The sequence below is a fragment of the Sturnus vulgaris genome, chromosome 14, assembly GCF_052056855.1.
Source record: "Sturnus vulgaris isolate bStuVul1 chromosome 14, bStuVul1.hap1, whole genome shotgun sequence".
In the NCBI taxonomy this organism is placed as follows: domain Eukaryota; kingdom Metazoa; phylum Chordata; class Aves; order Passeriformes; family Sturnidae; genus Sturnus; species Sturnus vulgaris.
The window spans coordinates 17715175-17736151 of record NC_142256.1 but is presented as its reverse complement, the minus strand read 5'-3'; the positions used below and the strand labels follow the sequence as shown (position 1 = coordinate 17736151).

At 42.9% G+C, this 20977-nt stretch overlaps 2 protein-coding genes across 6 annotated transcripts in view; one reads left to right on the top strand and one right to left on the bottom strand.

The window, feature by feature from the left end:
• Window positions 1–20977, top strand: part of PASD1 (PAS domain containing repressor 1) — a 115160-nt gene that overhangs the window by 16854 nt on the left and 77329 nt on the right. The gene's annotated exons all lie outside the window — the stretch shown is intronic.
• The window catches only part of LOC148222184 (uncharacterized), an 83158-nt gene that overhangs the window by 40920 nt on the left and 21261 nt on the right, over window positions 1–20977 (bottom strand). Inside the window, exons 3-4 of one of the 4 annotated variants that reach the window (XR_015806909.1) lie at window positions 10742–11645; window positions 549–4626 (exon numbers count right to left, since the gene is read on the bottom strand). The exons of 1 other annotated variant lie outside the window; for it this stretch is intronic. The gene's annotated coding sequence lies outside the window, so the exon portion shown is untranslated. Of the gene's footprint in view, window positions 1–548; window positions 4627–8747; window positions 11646–20977 lie in introns of those variants that run through there. 2 more of the 4 variants (XR_015806908.1, XR_015806904.1) reach the window with 2 other exon arrangements.

The window sequence follows — 20977 nt, the reverse complement described above, 5'->3', positions numbered from 1 at the left end:
TTTAGAAATTCACCTAAAGATAAATGAGTAACAGACTCAATATTCCTAGGTTTCCAGTGTCCAGATTTTGAGAGCTGCAGTCTTTTAAAGGGCTGGCATCTCCAAAGAAAAAAGGATTTTTTTGTTGTGATGAAACATTGAGTTTTGGAGATGGTTTTGTATTTGGACCATCCTTTCAACCGCTGATGTACCCCTATACTACAACCCAGGGAAAAGCATGAGGTCTTTGACATTGTACCAAAATTCCTTGGTGCCGTAGAGCTCTTGATGCCATAGAGCCTGGCATCAGACTTGTGGATTTTATCCCAGCTGTCTCCTTCCTGGTGTGTTTGCCTGATGCTTCAACTCTGCAAGTTGACTCAGAGGATCCTGGTGTTCCAGCTCTGGGGTGCAGGAGACCAGAAAGGATGCTCTTGTCTCCAGTGCCCTAACTAGCTTATCCTTTGTCTAGGATAGTGCAAGTTATTAATTCCAAGCAAATACTTACTAAGCAAACAGCAGGGGAGAGTTAGTATACAATTTCTTGGCATTACGCCAGTAAAGATTTATTCTGTTGTCTGTTTATTCTGTTTTAGAAGTTTAATTAGCATGAGCTTTGCAATATGTGCTGGAAAGTAAATAACAGGTGCATTTACTTGGCAGAAGAGTAATGCTTCTTCAGAGAAAGATATGAAAGCTTTTCCTAGTGCATGCAACTCTGCTCACTGGTACCATGCAGGCCATTCCTCAGTGCACACACTTCTTAAATCCCCTGTATATCAGGCTTAGAGGAGACTAAAGTGCTGTACAGCTCTCACAATGAGCCTTTGCACACCATGCAAACAAGCAGTGCGACCTGAGACTGAAGGAGATGATCAACTCCATTGGATTGGCTGTTGTGCAGAGGTGTTTATGGAAAACATATCAGATGCACAGGCTGATACTACTTTGCGAGTTTTATCATCTTAGTGGTCAAAAATATCCAATGTGAGCAGAATCCCCACAACTGAGCTGTTTTCATTTGGAAGGATTTTTGGGTGAGAACTTGGCTGTCCACTGAATTATATACATCCTATATTATATACATCCTAGCCATCAACATTTTACAATAGAGTTCTGATATAACCTTTAGCAGAGAACCACAGACGGCAGCCATGTGAGAAGTTTACTGTGTTTTTGATGCTGTGTGCCCTGTAATCGCCCCCATAACCAATGTGTCGTATCCTATAAGTGATACATCATTCTCTGATGTCTAATCCATTGTCTGGTTCTGGGGCCTTGCAGATTATTTACATGTGAGGTTTCAATTGGTTATCCCAAAGTACAGGCTGATCAGTGGTGAAAAGTCATTGCCAGCAATGGGAGCTCCAGTTAAGAGGTAAGAAATCACACCTTACTGGAGCTGTCAGCCTTGTGAACTTTTAGCTATCTGACCAAGGAACCTTCATTATGCTCCCTGGAACTGCCTGCATGCTTAGGGCCAGTTATAGGTGTACATGTCTTCAGGACTTGGGCTCAGCTGGAAAGGAGAAAAGTCCTGTCCTGGGGGAGGTCTCTCCAACATGATCATATCCTAGGCTCACAGATGAGGTCTCTTCTTACTAGACTGCATCCCTGTCTTGGTTTGAAAGACAGGTGTTTGTTAAGAAAGGCAGGAACCTCTCTTGAAAGAGGACATTGTAAACCCCCTCCCTCCAAATTATTATAATTTGAAATTAAAGAGCAAAGATATGGGAATAGGAATAACAATTCTTTACTAGGAAAAATGAAAATAAAAACACAGTAATAAAAAAATAAAAAGAAAAAAAAAAGAAAAAAAAAGAAAAAAAAAAAAAGAAAGGAAAAAACCCCCAAAACACTGATGGAGTCAGAATACAGCCTGACACCTTGTCAGTCAGGACGTTGGTAGCAGTCCCATTAAATGGTGGCTGCAGTACTCCTGGAGTGACAGATGTGGTTCTGTTGAAGCAGTGGTCCTGTAGAAGGGTGTACTTTTCCTCCAAAGATCCAGTGATGATGTGGAAAGGTCTGGTTTTCCTCTAGAATCCAGTGGAAAAAGGCTGCTCTGATGTTCCTAATATCAGATTTTATCTAGGTAGGAAATGCTTGGCTCCTCCCCCTGGGTGGAGCATCTCACAATGGGATGATGTAATTTTATCAGTCATGCAGTGGGACTCAATGGCCCACTAACAGAAGATATCACCCCTGGAGGAAGGATGGGTTGTAGAAAAGATAAAGAACAATGCCCCACGTGGTTTTAACAGATTGTCCATTAACAGAAGATATCCCTCTCCATAGATAAGGATCACTGCCCCACGTGGTTTTAACAGATGGTGACGGAATACGCACTTTTGGTTACATCCTGCTTTGCAAGCCAAGACAATCCCCCAGTCTACTGGAGATGTTCTCATGCTTCCCCTGGTCCTTTTGATGTAACACCTCATATCTGGGTTAATGATGTCTTTGAACTCCCATTTTTCCAAGACAACTTTCATCATTTCATAAGCAGCTAAAATATGCATAGGCACTAACTTCACTATTAACATAACATTTATGATAGCCTTGACAACAAGGAACACATTTCTTCTTCATGGTCAGCCCTGTTTGGCTGAACTGAATGCAACAGTCAAACTTCTCTTACTTTTCTCAATACTTCTGTTAGTGTGTAACTGACCTTTCCCCTTCCTTCATTCCTATTCCTCTTCCCATTTTGTTCTTCAAATATCATTTAAATTATCTTCGACACAAGTTAAATTCTATAGAAACACTATTGATTGCTCTTTTGTTCAGATTTGTCCACTCTGTTATACTAAGGCATCAGATTGATAAAGACGTTTCTAAAACCCTGAGGCAATGACTATTTTTCCAGGTTGACATTGTGGAAGAGTAGAGTAGCATATTTTTCCAAGGTTGTGCAATAATAGGCACAGTGTTTGTTAATTGTCCCTCATCTCCCCATACATCTTTATTGCTCTGCCACTAGGTTTGGCTAGGTTTGACAGGATGGTTTGTTTGTAGCCATCCCCTGCATTTTGATAGATAAATTGCAGTGGGTGATAGTTTTTTCCTCTGGATCTCTTTAAAACTCTTCTTTCACCTGCCTCCGATTTTGTTCTGTCTGTTGAAATTTCATGTATTCTGGGGGGCTCGTAGTACAGATGTTTTCATGGCAATGGTGTCTTTAACATCAGGATTTCATAATTAGGCAATTTTTTTTTTACAAGACAGTAATTCTGAGATTTTTGTGTAATAAGCAGTGAGATACTATAATTTGCTGGAAATGCCTTTTTTGTGTAAGTATGGATTAAAACAGATTTTAATTTTACAGTTTCAGAGATCTAAATTAGACATTGTAGGAAAGAAAAATTACTTCTTATGTCTCTTAGAACATTTACATTTGTGTTGTGCTTATGTGAGCCAGATTAAAATATTTCATCTGTTTTTAATCTTAGGTAAAGTTAAAACTGCTGGCAGAAGAGATGGTGGGAAAATGGATTGTGGTGATGCAAGAAAATGTAGCCAGAATTTTTAAGATACTGCAGTGCCCTGTCCCCTCCTGCTCTGCAATGTGAAGTCCAAGTGTCAATAGAAATAAAATCATAGTCAGTTTGAGCCTGCTGGAAGGTGGAATAACTTCAAGACACTTGGTTCTAATTATTTCAATCACTTCTTTTGGAATATTCAACCAAAAGTAGTTTCATTTCTACCTCTTCTTATTTTGTGTATGTTTGTTTCAGCTGAGAGATACAGTGGAAGCAATTGCCTGCAAAAATGGGCATATTTTGATAAAGAATAATTTCCCATGATTTCCCTAAAGAGCCTCCCTTTGTAATGTCTCTCACTCTGTCTTACCACTCTTATTTCTTTTCCCTGATGTGTGTCACAGCACCGCTAGTCTGTAGCTGAGCAAATAATTTAGCCATAAATAAGAAACCCAATTTGGCTAGCCTAGTTCGATAAACAGGTCCGTGGGTGAACAAGGATAGGTTGGATTCAAACCTACACAGGGACCCTCAGCCAATCTCATTCAGCCCTAAACACAGATGTATCATTGGCCAGGGATCTGGGCTGTGTTAAGACCTCTACCAATCACATGTGTAAGCCTGGCAGATTCAAACCGCCTATAAAAGGGGCAGCCATAATAAACTCAGTGCTGTTTGTTGAGGATGCTCAGTGAATTCGTGTCATCTCTGTCTCCAACCAACGACCCCATCATAATATGTGCAGTAAAATATTAATTCTTTCAAATGTTAAGCCTGAGTTTAGTCTTAGTTTATGTTTTACTTCTTAATGGCAAGTGTTAAACACTGATTTCTAAGGATTTCATAGTGGCAGAGTTGCAAAGAACACTGGATGAGTATGATTTCTGTTTCTGTGGTTTTTTTCTTTGTAGTAGAAAACTGCCTGAAAACTTTATTCCTAGTCCATCTCCATTTGTATTTTGATGGGAAAACTCCAGATGGCTTAACGCAAACAAAATGCATTGAAGATATAGATGTTTTGCTGAACTTAAGCAACTGTTAAGCTTGACTCTTAAGCTTAACTGTTTCTTAAGCAAGGACTGTCTGAGGATGCCACAGATTTCTTCTCTTTGGGCTAGCAACACTCTGTCCAGGTGCATTTCAACCAGTGATGCCACTCCTGTCACTAAAAAAGAAAGAAGATAAACTATGTGTAAGTTGCAAGGGGAAAATCCTTAGTAGCCCATGAGTTGTCCTGGAGAAAAGGGAGGCGGTTCATCATTGAGAACATATTTTTTTCTGCCATATTTAGCAGTTCCCCAAAATCTTTTATTAACACCATCAGAGGTAAAAAAGTATGTGAGCGTGGGGTCAGCTTTGCTGATTGAAGGTAAGACTGATGGGAGAGAAATCTGGGACAGCAAAGAGTGGAAGGAGAATACAGATTCCATTCCAGAGGTGGTGGGCATTGATGGCTGCTGTCCTGTTGAAGGAAGAACAGGTATAGAGAACAGTTTTGGCTAGTCACAGGGGTCCTTATGTCTTTTCTGCCTTTAAAAACTAAGCTGTGTGCTCTCTGAATACCACATTAGTCAGACTGAGGGAGTTGGAATGAAAACAGCTAAAGGAGCACTGCAGAGGTAAAACAAGGGGTCCTTCATGAAGGGTTCCCTTGGACAGTTTCTTTGCCAGTGGCTCTGAAGCTGACGGTGGCACTAGTGCTGTAGACGAAATTTAAGGTTGCTCCATATGCCAGCATGAGGGACTCCAAGGTCCAAACTCTGCTCCACGAAACATCTGTGTTCATATGGCGGCTGTGAATTACTTGAGGTTAGAAACCACTCACTGTGTGTCTTCCTGTCTAAACAAAACAGATCTTTTTGGTCAGCATGAAGTAAATCATGACCACGTCTTGTCTAACTCTTTCCAGATGGATCCATTATTTGCCTCTAAGAAGTTAAGTAAGAGGTGATGTCGCAGTCTGAGCTAGGGGTGGCTTTCATGTTCTGTGGTGCCCAAAAAGTAGGTTACTGGGTCAGGAACAGCAAGTTCTGACTGTTTGACAGCTTGGCCCTTTTTTTCCCCTGTGATGTTTATACTGCTGTGACCTGCCTCTCTGAAATGAATCTAAAATGAACAGGAGCAGTGCTTTAGACCAGTGAGATGGGTTTGATTGAATTTGTCCTTCTGTACCTGTATCCAATTATCAGTCTGCAGGATGCTTGTTGTATGGGGGATCCGTTTTTGAAAAGAAAAGTAAAGCTAATTGGAATCCAGTGGCTAGAAAAAAGACAGTCATTTTAAAATGATTAGCTTGAAGACAAAAACTTTCTAAACTCACTGAAGAGATGTGAGCTTCAGTACTAGGAGGATTCACTCCCAGATCCAGGATTGTGTTAGACAGGGGGCATCTTGGGACATCTGAAAATTTGAATCTAGCTCACAACAGTGAATCTTGGGATAACTGAGTTTTGATTCCGGTTGTGATCAGTTTGAAATACCTCTGGCTGTTTGCACTGTCTTGTCCAAAACTGGTTACTCCCTCCCTCACCTCCCCATGTTCTGTCCTTTTAAGCCTCCACAAAGCCAGAGCTCAAGTACTGCTGCAGGGCATGGGGATGGAGGGCAGCTGCAGGATTGAGTCCCTGCAAGGTAGTGGAGCGCCAGGCTGAGGGTGGGAAACCTGACAGAGAACTGCAGCCTCCTTCCCAGACAGAGCACGGGGCAGGAGGATAATGGTTGGGCTCAGTGATCTTAAAGGTCTGGAGCAGAATCCTAAACACTGCTATAATTTTGTACTTCTATGACTGCAGAGGTGAAGCTTACTCAGGCTGCATGTGGGTGTGTACCTGTCCCAAGCATTGGACCCCAGAGCCCCTCCTGTGCTGGGTGATGGCAGCCTGGAGGAGATCACTCATCCCACTGCTGCCATAGGCTCCATCACTCCATGAGTGGAGCATGAAGGCAGCAACAGTGGTTCCTTCTTTTGCAAGGCTGGTCTTGGTCACATCCAGCTGCGATTAACAGCAGCTGCACACATCTGCACTGCCCTAGCCTTGCAGCTGGACATAAAATGTTATATTCAAAGGGAAATTCCTTTGGATTGGAGGCAAGTTTTCCTCTTGCTCCGTGCCTTTGTGCCCAGATTTCTAGAGCATGATACTGCATCTCTCCTCCCCCTGATTAGGTGCAGAGTGGGATACACAAGGAATAGATGGCCTGGCTTCAAATATTTGAATAATCTCACCAGTGAAAATATTACTCAAAGCAAAGCCTCAAGATGTGTTCAGTGGCTCACTGCCAGAGCTGACTTAAGAGGAAACTATGTGGGCCATTCAGTGAAGTGATTCATCAAGCTTTCAGTGCTTCCAAAAACTCACCTAGAAGAAATCTAAGTTAAAAAAAAAAAAAAAAAAAAAAAAAAGCAGGATTCAAAGAGAGACGGAACCTCACAAAATCTCTATCTTAAATCACAGAGAGCTTTCTGCTGCCAGACCAGATGTAGCAGGGCAGAAAAAGAACAGAATCGATTAATGCTCATTGTTGAGTTAAAATGGCATCTAATTACTACGCATTAGCAGCACTCCCAGAAAATGGTCTCTGCAGCTTGCAAAAGTCACCCTCAGCACTCTGGTTTGCACATACCTCTTTGTGCTTCTTGTCCACGACTTGAAATATCTACAGCTGGAGGAAAACAGTGCTGCTCAAAGACGGGCAAGGTGGGTAAGGCAGCTAATAAGCACACAGATCTCTGTATTTTAAAGCAAGGATCAGCTCATCTCCTTACTTTTTAATGAAATGCAGTCAGACTGCAGTATCTCATAGAAGATGTTATTTACGAGACTATCAACCTCTCAGAGCTGCAAAGCTTCCCCACTGGTGATGGCTCAGCAGGGCCCTGATTATCACTGCTGACTTACAGTTCCCTCTCTGCTGGCAATCAGTACAGCCACTACCAGAGAATATATGTTAAGCCTCACCCCAAAGACCCCAGTCCTGTGAGGTGCCAAGCATTTGGTGTGGGAAGCAGCATTACAAGAGGCAGGAAAAAGAGGAATATCTCACCCCCTGCATGCCCCCTATTAGAAGGCTGTATCAAATGTTTAGCTGATAAAAGTAGACATGGCTCTGTTTCCTTCAGCAGAGCTGTGCTGATATACGCTGGAGAATATGGCCAGGGGTCTGTTTAGAAGCTGAAGGTTTAAGGAGAGGCATGCATTTAAAATGCAAACTAAGTCCTTATTGGCCTTGTTTGTTAGGGGATTGTGTTGATATTAAATTGTCCTGGAAGTTGACCTGTATGAAAATCCACAACTTTCTTTTGTGTGCTATCCCTGGTGGTTTTGCAGACACTGCACAGCTCCATCTTGCCTTTCACTTCCTGGTGCAGAAGGAAAGGAAGTGATGGTCTCTTGGTTAGAGAGAGCTGCCACATCACATGTGCTCACTTTTGCTTCTGCCCTTGCACCACTTTGGGGTGTGATCTTATGCAAAGCCGGTAGCTGTGCCTGGCCTTGAGTTCTCTCTCTGGAAAACAATGATGACAGCACTATCTGAATGCTTTTACATATCCTTTTTTTGGGGGTGTAAAGTGAAAAAAAAGACCAGAAATCTGTTCTTCATTCTCTGCTATTTGCTGCACAAATAGCTTTCTAGCCCAACTTTGTCACTTCAACAGCTATAGCATTAAAGCAAAAATAAAGCCTTATATTGGGCTTCTGCTTTGGAACTCACAAACCATTATTACAGCAATGGAATGCCCTAATAATACTCTGCTCCCAGTCAAAGAGCTGATGGAACTAGATGATCATTAAGGTTCCTTCCAACCCAAATTGTTCTGTGGTTCCATAATACTCTCCGTGTATGGGTTTCTGTTCTATTAATCTATAGTTACACTTAATAAGATGCAACAGTTGCTCAGAGGACTGATAATAGGATTCAGAGTCCTTTATCTCTGTGTCATGTGTTGAAATCCAGACCGGACCATTAGCAATTAAAAGGTCTCACCATCTGATATCTGATATCTGCCCAGTGACCTGTACAAAAGGAGCCTAATCTCATCAACATAAACTCTTCAGGTTTTAGATTGTTGCATTTTTTTCTCTTTTCTTTTTTTCTTTGGAAGGGAAGAAAGTGTCTTTTTCAATCCCATCCCTGCCTTCTTTAGCACCATGAGCAGCTGTTTGTAGGCAGGCAAGCAGCCAGGCAGACATGGGGCTGTGATGTTTTCCCTCCCTAAAGATGGTTTTCCAAACCAAAACTGAAGTATATTAGACCAAAACCTTTGGGAGACCAGCCAGCACTGGCTCTACTCATACGGAGTTTGTTTTAATAGACAAATACACAGTTGCTTTGTCTTGATATCTCAATACAGCAGCTATTTAGGCATATAAAAATAATAGCTCATAAAGTAATATTCATGGGCTTCCTCTTTTTCTGTCTATATGAAAAATACCCCAAATATTTATTTTCAAGAGTATTTTAAAAATGGAAAAGAAAGATGAAAACCTTTACTTATTGCTGCATTTTCATTCAGAGACAGACATGCTTGTATTCCATTAATTTATGGTGAGACTTCATATTATATATTTATATCTTTCCCATTTATTTATACCTGCTAAGATTTTTTTTCCATCTGAAAACTGAGGACAAGTGTGAAAGATTCCATAGTTACTATTCATTGTAACAAGTGTTGTGGGAAAGGAGGTATTTTCTTTTTCTGTCCTCAAAACAAGGCCGTGCTAATGTTCATACACAGATGTTTGTGTTTGAGAGTTTTATAGCAGGAAAGACCCTTGTTACAATGGCTGGCCAAGCACAGAATTCAAATTCTTTCTGAGCTGAATTCAGGTCTGTGACTTGCAGCTGGGATTTGAGCAGTCCCCTCTAAGTGTTGGGAGCTGGGGCTTCTCAGCGGCTGGGCAGCCCCATCTTAGTGCTCATGTGTGACCAAGTGAAACTGGTTGGTTCCTCTGCCACTCTTCATCCTGCTGGGAGCACCAAGGATTCATGGTTGCCCTTCCCAGAGCCCAGCACTGACCTCCCCAGACCACAGCCACTCAGGAGCCAGCCACTGCTGAGGTCCCCACCAGCTCCAGAGGAAGGGCCCAACCCCTCACCTTCAGGCTCTTGTGAAACATCACCAGTTTTGGAGGAAAATGGAAAGCAGAGGAGAGGACACAACTGAACCCTAATTGCCTGGAATATTTTAGCAAAGACTGCCACTTCCAAGCTTCTCTTGAGCCATGTCTTTCTTGGTGGAGATCTGAATCCTGGAAGATTCCCTCCAATGGGAAATATTGCAGTGATAGGACAGACAAATGGCAACCAGAACAGCAGGGGTAGGAATCTATCACATCCCTTTTCTCAGTATCTCTGAGAGCTTTGAATTCTTTCCTCAGAGTTTACCCTTCCTGGACAACCACCAACATATCCATCAGCACAGCCTTTATCTCATGGGAAGGAAATGCAAACAGACTCAGTGAGCTGGGTTCCTGGCTGATGTGTATTGCTGTTGGTCTGCTGCTGGTGCTTCACATCATTTGAAATCACAGCAGTCCCTGCAGTGGTCCAGTAAGCTCCACAATTATTTAGGTGTTACATTTTAGTCATCCCAGGATCTAAAATTCTGGCCCAGAACTCTTAGTTTCATGAAAACCAAGCAGGAGGACTGGAGATTTCTCCCTTTCTCATGAATTTATAATACATTGTGATGGTCCAAAAATTGGCAAGTGTTTTCTTTCGTGTTAGTAAGGAGGACCCCTGTTATACCAAGAGAAAGCTGGTAGTACACTCTCCCTAAGTTTGTAGAAGGCAGTTCGTAACAAATTCCTTCAGGTCATCTCTTTATGTAAGTTCTGACCTGGTGCACCTGCCTGAGCTCCCAGATCCAGGTGGAAAGATTAGCTCAGGTGCAGACCACAGTGACTGCTGGAGTTACGTGAGCTGTCCTCATGTGAAGAAACCCTGCCCTACATTAGACTCTCAGAAGAATCATGGATTCACTTGGAAACTTTAGCAGAAATCAAGGTTGGATCCAGCCTTCTTTATCAAGCTCAATGGTGGCCACATCAAATCTATGCTACTTCTATGCCCACTGCCTCCCTTATCTCTGTACTGTGTCCACTCACTGGTCCTGTTCCATCTCTCTGTCTGTTCCCCAGGACCCTGCATTTGGTGTAGCTAAATTCTTTAAAGAAGCTAAGTTGAATGCAATCCAAATATCCCAGGCAGACACCAGTTTAGTTGCCTTCATCATCATGCCATCACCATGGCATGGCTAATCCCAAACCTGGAGGTACCTGAGGTGATGCTGAGCAATGCTCCTGGAGACAGGAATGGTGCTGATGGACCTCTTTACGTAGCGCCTAGGGGTGTCAGTCATCTCATCATGTCCATTCCCTCTCTGGTGTTTGAAATGCAAGTCAGCAAACACCTGGAATATCTGTGTGACATGGGAGGTGGAATGTCTGTGATGTGGGAGGTGGTTTGCAGAATTTACATCAGGATATGATTAATATATCTGCAGGCAGAATTCCTCACTGAATATTTTTGTTTCATATTTTGGAACTTGCCAAAGGAGGGGAAAAGGAGAATCTCCACTTGAATGAACTAGAGATTTGAATTTTCTTCCTTTGTGGGTCTTCTATCCACCCATCCATACAGACTCTTCTTAGACTGTTGTGTTTTCCCCTTTTTGAACAGTCTGAACAGATGATGGACAGAGATGCCATTAAGATAAGTACATGTACTGTACACAGCAGGATCACAAGCATCCTCTTGAAGGCCCTTAATAAAATGTTCAGCTCTTTTGAAGGTTGAAGAAGGCTGTGATACAGATAAAATCCTTAGATCAGCTCTTGGCATGCTCACTTCTCAGCAACTTCCCAGATGCTCAGTGGTGCTACTCCAGGTGAATTAAGTGGACAAAGTCAAGCTTGAGCATTAGCCACATTTTCTTAATTGTAGCAAAATATGGTGGGTTCATGTTTTTATTTTTTGTTATGAATAGGAACTGATCAAAGCAAATTAATTCTAGAGTAGGGTGGGGTTTTTTTTTGTTTTGTTTTGTTTTTTTTTTTTGGCCACCACAGAGTGGTGGTAGAAAAGTCTTAAGAGCTCACAGCAGGCTATCTTCATATCTTCATGCCTGTTGCTTCTGGCTATTGAATTGTCTCCCATGAAGCACCATGTTAGGTAGGTTACCTGGAAATTGGGAAAATAAGCCATTTTCAGGGAGAGTTTAGGCATGGTTGCAGCATTTAGTCACCTTGCCCCCACATTTGCCAAAGACCACAGTGAAGGAGTAGTGCACAAGTGAATACAGTGAGCCCTGAACAGCCTCTTCCCTGGGCTGTGTGGCAACAAAAATTGGTTTTATCTATATTTCCCCTGAAATTACATACATAATTCTGTTTTCTACTCCTTTTTCATATCCCTTGCAACATTGTGTTACCTGATAACAAGGTTTGAAATGGGGCTGGCATTGCAGGGTGTATGTCCAAGGGAGGCTGCTGAGCTCTGGGTCACCTGCAACTGAGTTGACATGCAGCAGCTCAGGGCTCTCTCACAGCCTGTGGGATTTGATCGCTGAGCAAGGGGCACTAATTCTAGTTCCATGTGTGAACCTCAATAGAAATAATTGCACAATACCCATCTGTAGAGTCCCCTGTGGTTTTAGTGGGCTTTCCTGCACCTCCTGCCCTAGGTCAGTGTGTCCTGCACTTCAGCTACTTACCTGCTGCCTTTTGCTCTAGGCTTGGTTGGGCTTACTCTAGTGATGTGTGGTTGTTCACCCACCCAGAATTTTAATGGCCCTCTGCGTCACCCTCAGATGAAAGGCTCTGCTTTTAGGACTTTATTTAATTCCTCTGTGGCTTGGGGCTCTTTGCAAGCAGGGCACTTTCCAGTCGTGCTCTGACACAAGCAGGCAGGGGTTACTTAATTACCCACATCCTCTCAAAACAGAAATTCACAGCCCCACAGTACTTAGACACATTTTCATTAGTGCATACAGTGAGCTTTCTTCCAGCTATCCCAGTCTATTAATAACAGAGCCAAACCTTTGGTTTGCCCAGGCATTTAGGAAAATTCACTTTTTCCAGACAGGGGCTGTTGGTATTTCTGTACTTTGAGATCAGAGATGCCATCCTGTTCAAATGCTTGGTGATGGAGAGAGGGTACATGGCTCACTCACCCAGTTCTTTCTTTCCTGTGATCTGTTCTTTTCACAAGGAGCATAAAAATACATGTCTTTTACTTATCCTTTAACTAAGAACTGACCACAGAGAAGGGGACAGAGAGAAAAATTTGGATACACATGAAAGTGTAGGAAATGGCAGGGAGATAGAAAAAATAGCAGAGAGACAAAAAGGTGGAAAGAAGGTGCCTTTTGTTGTGATTAGGCGAGAGTCCGCTTTTCAGATGCTTTGAAATAAGGCATTCTTCTGGAAAATACAGATCCTGTTTGATTCCAAAAACCTCAGGGATTTTTGAGGTCAGAACTCCCCTGGGAAAAGGGACAAATTAAACTGAGCAGCAGTGCCATTTGCAAATGGACTTACTATTTTTCAGTGAGAAATGTAATCTAAAGGTTTCAGAGAGTTCAACTTGAATTTTCAAATAAAAATGTTCTTTTGTTATTTGCCCCATGAATAAGGAGAGGTTCTTCAAGGGTGGATAGAGACTTGCCTTGGATGGTTAATACAAGGAGAAATGCATGGATGATGCAAGGAGAATCAGCTCTGAATGGGTGTGATTCACATGGACCTTTCTACTTCACACTAGCGAGGGGCTGTTCTGAGCATCCTGTGGCCCCACAGTGCCTGTGGGTGATTTGTCCCTTTTACCTTTCCATGAGGTTCAACCCCAAGCAGGGAAGTTTTTTATTTCTCTGTTGTTTTACCGATATTTTCATAGAATCACAGAGTGGTTTGGGTTCTGAGACACCTTAAAGATCACCTTGTTTCAACCTCCCAGCCATGGGTAGGGCCACCTTCCACTAGACCAAGTTGCTCGGGGTCTTGTCTAGCCTGGCCTTGCATACCTTGAGGGATGGGGCAGCCACAGCTTTTCTGGGCAACTTGTTCCAGTTCCTTACCACCCTCACAGGGAAGAAATTCTTCCAATATCCAACGTACCCCACTCCTTTTCAGTTTAAAGCCCCCTTGCCCAGTTACTCCATGCCCTTTTCAAAAGTTCCTGTTCAGCTCTCTTGTATGCCTACTGGAAGGTGCTATATTCAGTGCTCCCTACTGGGACTGACTTATGGGAAAGTAAGGACATAATGAACTTAAAAGTGTAAATTGTGTATGTTTATTCCCTGAATGGAATAAGTGGCAAAACCAGAGGTTGAATAAGATGAGGTCATCAGCTATGTACTTGCAACTTTCTTTACACCAATTATGATGAAGTTTTGTACTTTCATGTCAGTTTTGCCATATAAAATAGTGGGTAGTCATGTAGCTTTTATACTAACTGCAGAGAATGAGGGCACTTATCCCAGCTCTGAAATACAGACCTCATTAAAATGGGATTGAAGGCATTTAATATCAATTGTTGTATTTTCTATTTGTATTCAAAATCGTCAGCTTCAATATATGGGGCAAATTCAAAATAGTTTTGCTGAAGTCACAAAACCCAAATTTATACCCTCAGAAACACAAAATCAATCTCTCCTAAGTGTTCTTGGAAAACTTGAGTTTCTTGTTTCTAGATGAGGTCATTTATGAGGTCATTTACATTATTTCAGAAGAAATTTTTTACAAATACAGAAAAAGAGAGAGAGGGAAGGAGAGTTCCTCTTTCCTACCTCATAACCCCAAGAGACTGAGCAAGTGGGGACCCAGAGTCAGATACAGCCTACAGTACATGGTGAGGATGCAGAGAGATATGGGGACTGGATGCTGGCATGGTCCAAGATCACAGTGGAAGTTCCAGTGCTGGCTTGATCAATCCCTCCATGCTGCTCATCCATCCATCTAAGCCAGCACAGTGTCCTGCCCACTGCTACCATCTCCAACTCTGCAGAGAGGTTTCACGAGAAACCAGCTGTGTTTTAGCCACTGCCTGCTCCTCTGGCCACTGCAGGGCTGCTCTGGCTCCATCCCATCTTCCATTCGTCCTAGTGCTTATCTCAGCTGTTGTAGCATAATCTCTGTCAGCTTGAACCCTGCTTGTACCTTTTCCCTTCTGAGCTTAGAGATCCATGTTTTGGCACATCCTCTTGAACAGCTTCGACCAAGCATGAGGAAGGCACGGCGTTGCTCTGTAGTGCCGCAGTGCCGAGGGGCTCATGGCAGCAGACATGACCCTGCAGGTTCCCATACAGTTGGGTTTGCATCACCTGTTCAGTTCACCCTTTTGCTAAGCATTGGAGTTTGTCCGCTGCTGGGGGATGCCAACTGTGTGTAGTCCAGGGTTGCCTGGGATATGATGAACTTCTGTCCTTCTCAGCTGGTTTGTAACTGGTCAGAGATCTACACTCCCTTCTGGCAGTTTGCAGGAGGTTGTTTTTTCACTTAGTGACCAGCTTATGGACCCTCTTGTTTGGTTTTGGTTTGAGTTCTGAAGGTTTCACATCAGTCCCTGATTATAAGAATTACAGTCATCAGACTCAGGGCTGTATTTTCCCTTCTGCCCTGCCATGAACACAGAAAATGTGGTGCCAGGACACAGAGAATGTGATAACACTGAATCCACGAAATGCATCCTCCTCCCATTCCCTGACCTGTCCCAGCTAATCTGTAGTGATGGTTTAATGTAAGTTCAGCTTTAGCTGCGGAGGATAAGTTCAGCTTACCTGGGGAGGAAGTCCACAACAGACAGAAATGGTTCCCTGTGGGGCCCTGGCAGAACCAATCAGCTGGCTAGTTTGGAAGATTGACACCCAGTTCAACCACTTAAAAGAGCTGGATATGCCTATGTGAAAACATATTTAAGGACAGGCAAGACGGCGAAAAGCTCTCTTGCTTCTGGCTTTTGAACAGGTGACTGGATGCTGGCCGGGCCGACCCCGCATGGCCTGGCAGGGCCGGACGGGGCTCTGCTGTGGAACTGGCCCCTTCCCGGGAAGCCCGCCAGGTCCTGTACCAGCGGGGCAGCTGGGGCCTCTTCCCAACAGCCAAGCCCCTTCCCAGGGAGCTCGCCAAGCTCTGTCTTGGTGGGGCAGCTGGGGCCCCTTCCCAGAGGGACCAAGCCCCTTTCCTGGCGGAGACTGCTGGTTCTTTTTCTTTTCAGTGGCACTGCCGGGCCATGCTGCCGAGGGCCATTCTATCGCCAGGAACAACCATGTGGCTGGGACCGGGCTGGGCGTGGCCCCGCAGCTGGCACTGAAGGTGGCCCTGAGGCCAGGAGTTGCCACGTGGATGGGACTGCTTGACTGAAATCAGCACAGCTGGGGCAGCACCATGCAGCCGCGGCTATCTCGGCGTGGCTTGCAATAAACTTTGTTTGCTTAGCTGCTTTTAGCCAGCTATGCTGCAGACAGAAGGACAAAAGCAGCGGCAGCAGCTTTTCTCTTTTTTTGCACCCTGCATGAAGAGAAGGTGCGAGGTGGCACCAGCAGCCAGTGTCGGCGGACACATGACCAGCAGGGAGACACAGCGAGCTATTTCCCCATTGCTGAGCCTGGATGAGATCAACCTTTGAGCGCTGCAGAACTCTATAAAAACTCTTTCAATTGATAAAGCTTGAGAACAAATGAACCTACAAACACCAATTCTCTCCTTAATCAGGAAAAATGAAAGGGTGAAATCATGTAGAGGATACAACATGAGACACTGAGGTCAGTGAAGCAGTCAAATTCTAGATGGGAAGAGATTGAGAGATACCTTAGTTTTGGGCTAAAATTCTCTTGGCTATGGTGAAGATATAATTGATATATCACACTTTGTTTTTCTCTGTAAATCATGGAATGCACTGGGGGAATGTGGTGTTCTGACTACAGCCAAGAGCAGAAGCACCAGTGTTTAAATAAGCACATGTTGCAGTAGCTGTGATCCAATGAGAAGCTTGAACAGAGAGATGAGAACCTTTGCCTCAGGGATAGAAGAAGAAAACCTCTGTTCCCAGAGATAAGAGAACTTGTGTTTCTATACTAGAACAGCTCATCCTTAAAATTGTACCCCAGTAAGCTGAAATGACCCATGGTAGTAGTTATGGGAAAAATCTACCAAAACGTGGGAGGGACTTCACGACTGCAAATTTCCAGGCAGCTGATGATTTGCTGTTATATTAAAGCCATGAGAGAACAGTTTGTTTTGGAGAAGTCTCCATCATGGCAAGAGAAACTCCTCTCCCTGAGAGAACTGAAGAAAGACTATTTTAGAGGTGGTAAACTCACTGGAAGTCCCAGGTTTTGCCTCTTTATGTTCTCAGTGGGAAAGAAAAGAGGGTATGGGGGGAGGAGGAGTGTTCTGAAGGTTTATTCTGATTTTCTTATTATTTTTCTTTTAATTCTGTTAATAAAGTTTTCTTTATACCCTTTAAAGTTTGATCCTGCTTTGCTCTCTTCCTAATTCTTACCTCGCAGCAGAAAATGAGTAAATAATTCTAGTGGGTGCACTGGCATTTGGCCAGCACTAGACTCACTACATCTGTGCAAGAGCAGGATAGGATTTACTGGGTGCAAGTGGCTGGCAGAACAGACTGGATTCATGAGGCACAGGGGGACATTCCTCTGAATTTCCCAGCATGAGTTTTAACCCTGAACCCAGCAGTGATATTACTTTAGTCCTTACAGCTCTCCCATTGCTGGAAGACATCAGAATTATGGTTATAATTAAAAGGCTTCTGACCTTGAAGTCAGTGCTGGCAGAGGTTGGGTGTCCCTCCAAAGGCTGCTGTCGGGGCCAGCTGCCTGCCATCAGCATGATGCCACTCATCCAGCCCTTAGATGGATTAACCATAAAAAATAATAATAGAAAAAGAGTCTATAGCCTTCACAGGTGCAGTCCCAAGGGTGCTGGAGGTGGCATAGGGATGCTCAGGAATGACTTCTGCTCCCATTTACAATCCGTGGGATATTTGGGTTGGTTGTTACTATCAGCAGCTGAGAAAAATCTGCTGAATCTCACTTAAGACTTCTTTCATTTTCATAGTTGCAGCTAATATGCACTGTATAACTCACTGAGAATATGATTAACGGAATACATACTTTGCTGCCTGACCATCAGAGCGAAACAAAAATTAAGGTGTTACCAGTGTACTCGTTTCTTGTCTCTATGACAGTGAATACCTGGGCTATGCTGAAGCCCACACAATGCTTAATTCTTTTACCTACCTGCCTGAAGATCTTTCTCTACTCCAAAAAGACAGCCCAGAAGAGGGACACAAATTGTCCTTCTGCCTGCTGAAGCCCAGCAACAGTCTTGTCCTCTGGTGAATACTTAAGAGGTACAAAGGTCTGCATGCAAAATCCTTTGAAATTACTGGGCTTAAAAGTTCATGAGCAGGAATTCAGTTCTTTCATCACTTTGTTATTTATGTTATATTTTCCTCACTTCATAATTTATGTTATGTGAACATAGGGAATTGTGTTTAAAAACATATCTTAAACACCAAAAATCAAATAAATGTAACCCAAGAAGGAAAGATCACAGCATTCAGCTGAGGCTGAATCACGTCCCTTTTCTCTTTCCCAGTTGCATTTTTAAATCACCAACAAAATACTAGGCTATTCATTAGTCAGATGGCTTCTCTTTTTCTAGGAAGGCAATGCAGGAAAACAATATGTTTCTTCCTTTTCCAAATTACAGAAGAAAAACATGCTGCCTTTATACAAGCTGGCTAGTAAAGTTTTGAAAGGCTGCTACTGCTCAAAAAGGGTACTCCTAGCTTTGGCTGTGTATATATATATATATATATATATATATATGTATATGTGTTTTATGTCCATTACCATTTAAACATACAAGTGCAATACACATTTCAAAATAAAATGCACATCAAAGAACAATTTCCTGCCCATTGTGGAGGGTCTCTGAAGATAAATAAACCCACTTGCAATTGTTGTTCTGCAGCAAGTGCTGGTACATTTTTTAAGCTACTGACAAGCCTGTTAAATAACTGGCCATCTTTTAAGCTCAGGCACCCTGGAGTGTAGGAGGTGAATAAATCTCAGGGGGGATTTAACACAGTTATGTAAAATAATCTGAAGCCATCCTGGTTGCTCCAGAGAGATTATAATTAAGCATGAGATTGTTTTTTTAATGTCTGCTATCATCAGTTGATTCTTCTTTGCAACACAGCAAAACAAAAATCTTTTTCTCATTTGTTTGAGAAGTGGTTTCTGTTTCTCTCCTGAAGAGGAAGATGATTCGGATATGTTGCTGAATGTTCTACTGTCAGTCTTGGTAGTTATGTCACAGAATATCCTTTGAATAGTAATTTTTAACCTCTGATTAATTTTCAATTCCGTTTGAGCAGAGAAGCACTATTATACTGGGCTAGATGCAGAAGAGTCTCAGCACTCACTAACCAGTGTCATTCTCTGTAAGGGCTTGCAAGCAAAATCCTCAGGGTTGGTGTTCAGCCTTGCCAGACAGGAGTTTGTCAGCTGCTTAGCTTACGGTTGGGGGAACAGATTTTTTTCCATAGGAGCCTATGACAAGTAAATTTTACAGCAATCCTCTGGTATCCTAACATGTACCTAGTATATACACACAGAGGAACCTGTGTACCCTCATGTGCTATGTCCCTGTGCAGGGTGAGGATGGGACCCCTGGACCTTGTGTATTTTGTTACCTTCTGGTTTAACCCACTTCTCTCCTGTGTCCCCTCACTATGTGTCTTCTGCCTCCTTGTTCACATTACCCTGTCCCCACATCACAAGTTTTTTTTTAATATCCTGAATAAAATAGCTTTTAATTAATTAATTTAATTAATTTTTATTAACCTGGACCTGTCATAATTTAAAGAGAAAATCCATCTCCATGTCCATGCCAGCTGGCTGGGCTGTGAGTTTGGCTATCTGTGCCATTGTATCAGCTGCCACCTGTGCCACACATCTGAGAAGGAAACCCTCAGCTTGTGTTTGATAAGCTCCTGTATCAAGGCAGATAAGCCACTGTACTGATGACAGTCTTCCACAGCTGCACGGCTTAACCCCAGTGGCCAGAGTGGAGGGAGAATTGTGGAAATTATTAACTGGTACACAGTTTTTTTAATGATGCTGTAATTTTTCTATTTCACTATAACTAAAGGAGAACTTCTCACAGATGACTGTGTTTAGGGTTGTTTGGGTACCCTGCAGTATGTTCACATATTTTCCACTGTGTGAAATGAAAAGGAGGAAATGAATGTGATGTTTGTAGTAGGTGTCTGTCTTGCTTGTGGATGATTGGATGATCTAGATTTCTGCACAGCTCCTTCTCTGTTACATGAGGCTTTCAGATTTCACTATTGATTACAGTCCCTTGCTTTTCTAATTAAAAGAATTCCCAAGTCTAACCATTGACTTGGACGGTAAATTGCTGGGTTATTAAAGATAAGAGGCTTTAGTCAGAAAATATTGTACCCTCTCTCACAAAAGAGGTCAGTGTAACTTGAGCATAAGAGTGTCCTAAAAATCACAAAACAAGCAAAGGAAACAAGAAAGTAGGAGCAAGGCAAATGCTGCTTATGTAATCACAGCAAAGCAAGTAGGACAGGAGAGCAGGCAGCTCAGCTTTCGCCTGCCTGCTGCTTAGGGCAAGACACGACTGCATGTGTGGCTGGTGTTCCTTCTACAAAAGGTGGCTGATCTTACCCAGAGAGCCTTCATGGCTAAACAGAGAGTACTTGCCCAAGGTGAAGGAACAGTGATGGGAAAGTGTCTCTTTTTGGACAAATTTTCACAAGGCCTTAGTGTACAGCTGCTTGTAGTAGGTCCAAAGGGTTTTGAAGGTACATTTCAACCTCTTCTGTAAAATATTACTTCTCAGCTCTTCACACACCTCCCCAAAATATTACAACAGCACAGCCATTTCCAGAAAACAGAATTTCCTGCAATGAGGTTGAAGTCACCGGGCAGCCTCTCATATTTTGCCCAAAAAATTGCTATGGCAACAGAAGTTGCATGCAATGTTCATGCCTCTGAGTCAAATTCTTTGAAGGAGCCTTTCTCCCTCCACCTTTTTCTAGAAACAAGTTAGCACAATTAACTGGGAGTAAGCACTGAGTTCTTAAATAATTCAGTTTGGTTGAGATGAGTCGTGCCCTGAGGAGCCTGAATTCCTTGATGAAATGCATGATTACCCTTGCTGGAAGTTATTCTCACCTCTGGGCATAGGTCTTGTATGTGGCTCTCAGTGTGTTGTGATAGTTACAGGACTTGCAACATTTTGTTTGTATACTCATATCCATCATCTGGGGACATGAAATTCCTGCCAATAAAGGTCAATAGACAGGTATTTGCTGCTGGGCAAATAGAAGTGTGTGCAGTCAGCAATGATGATTCTAAGACCCAGCCTTGGCACTGGGGGTGTGATCTGTAGCTCTGCTTGATCTCAGGCCCATGGAGACACTGGGCTCTTCTGATGCTGAACAAACACAGAAGA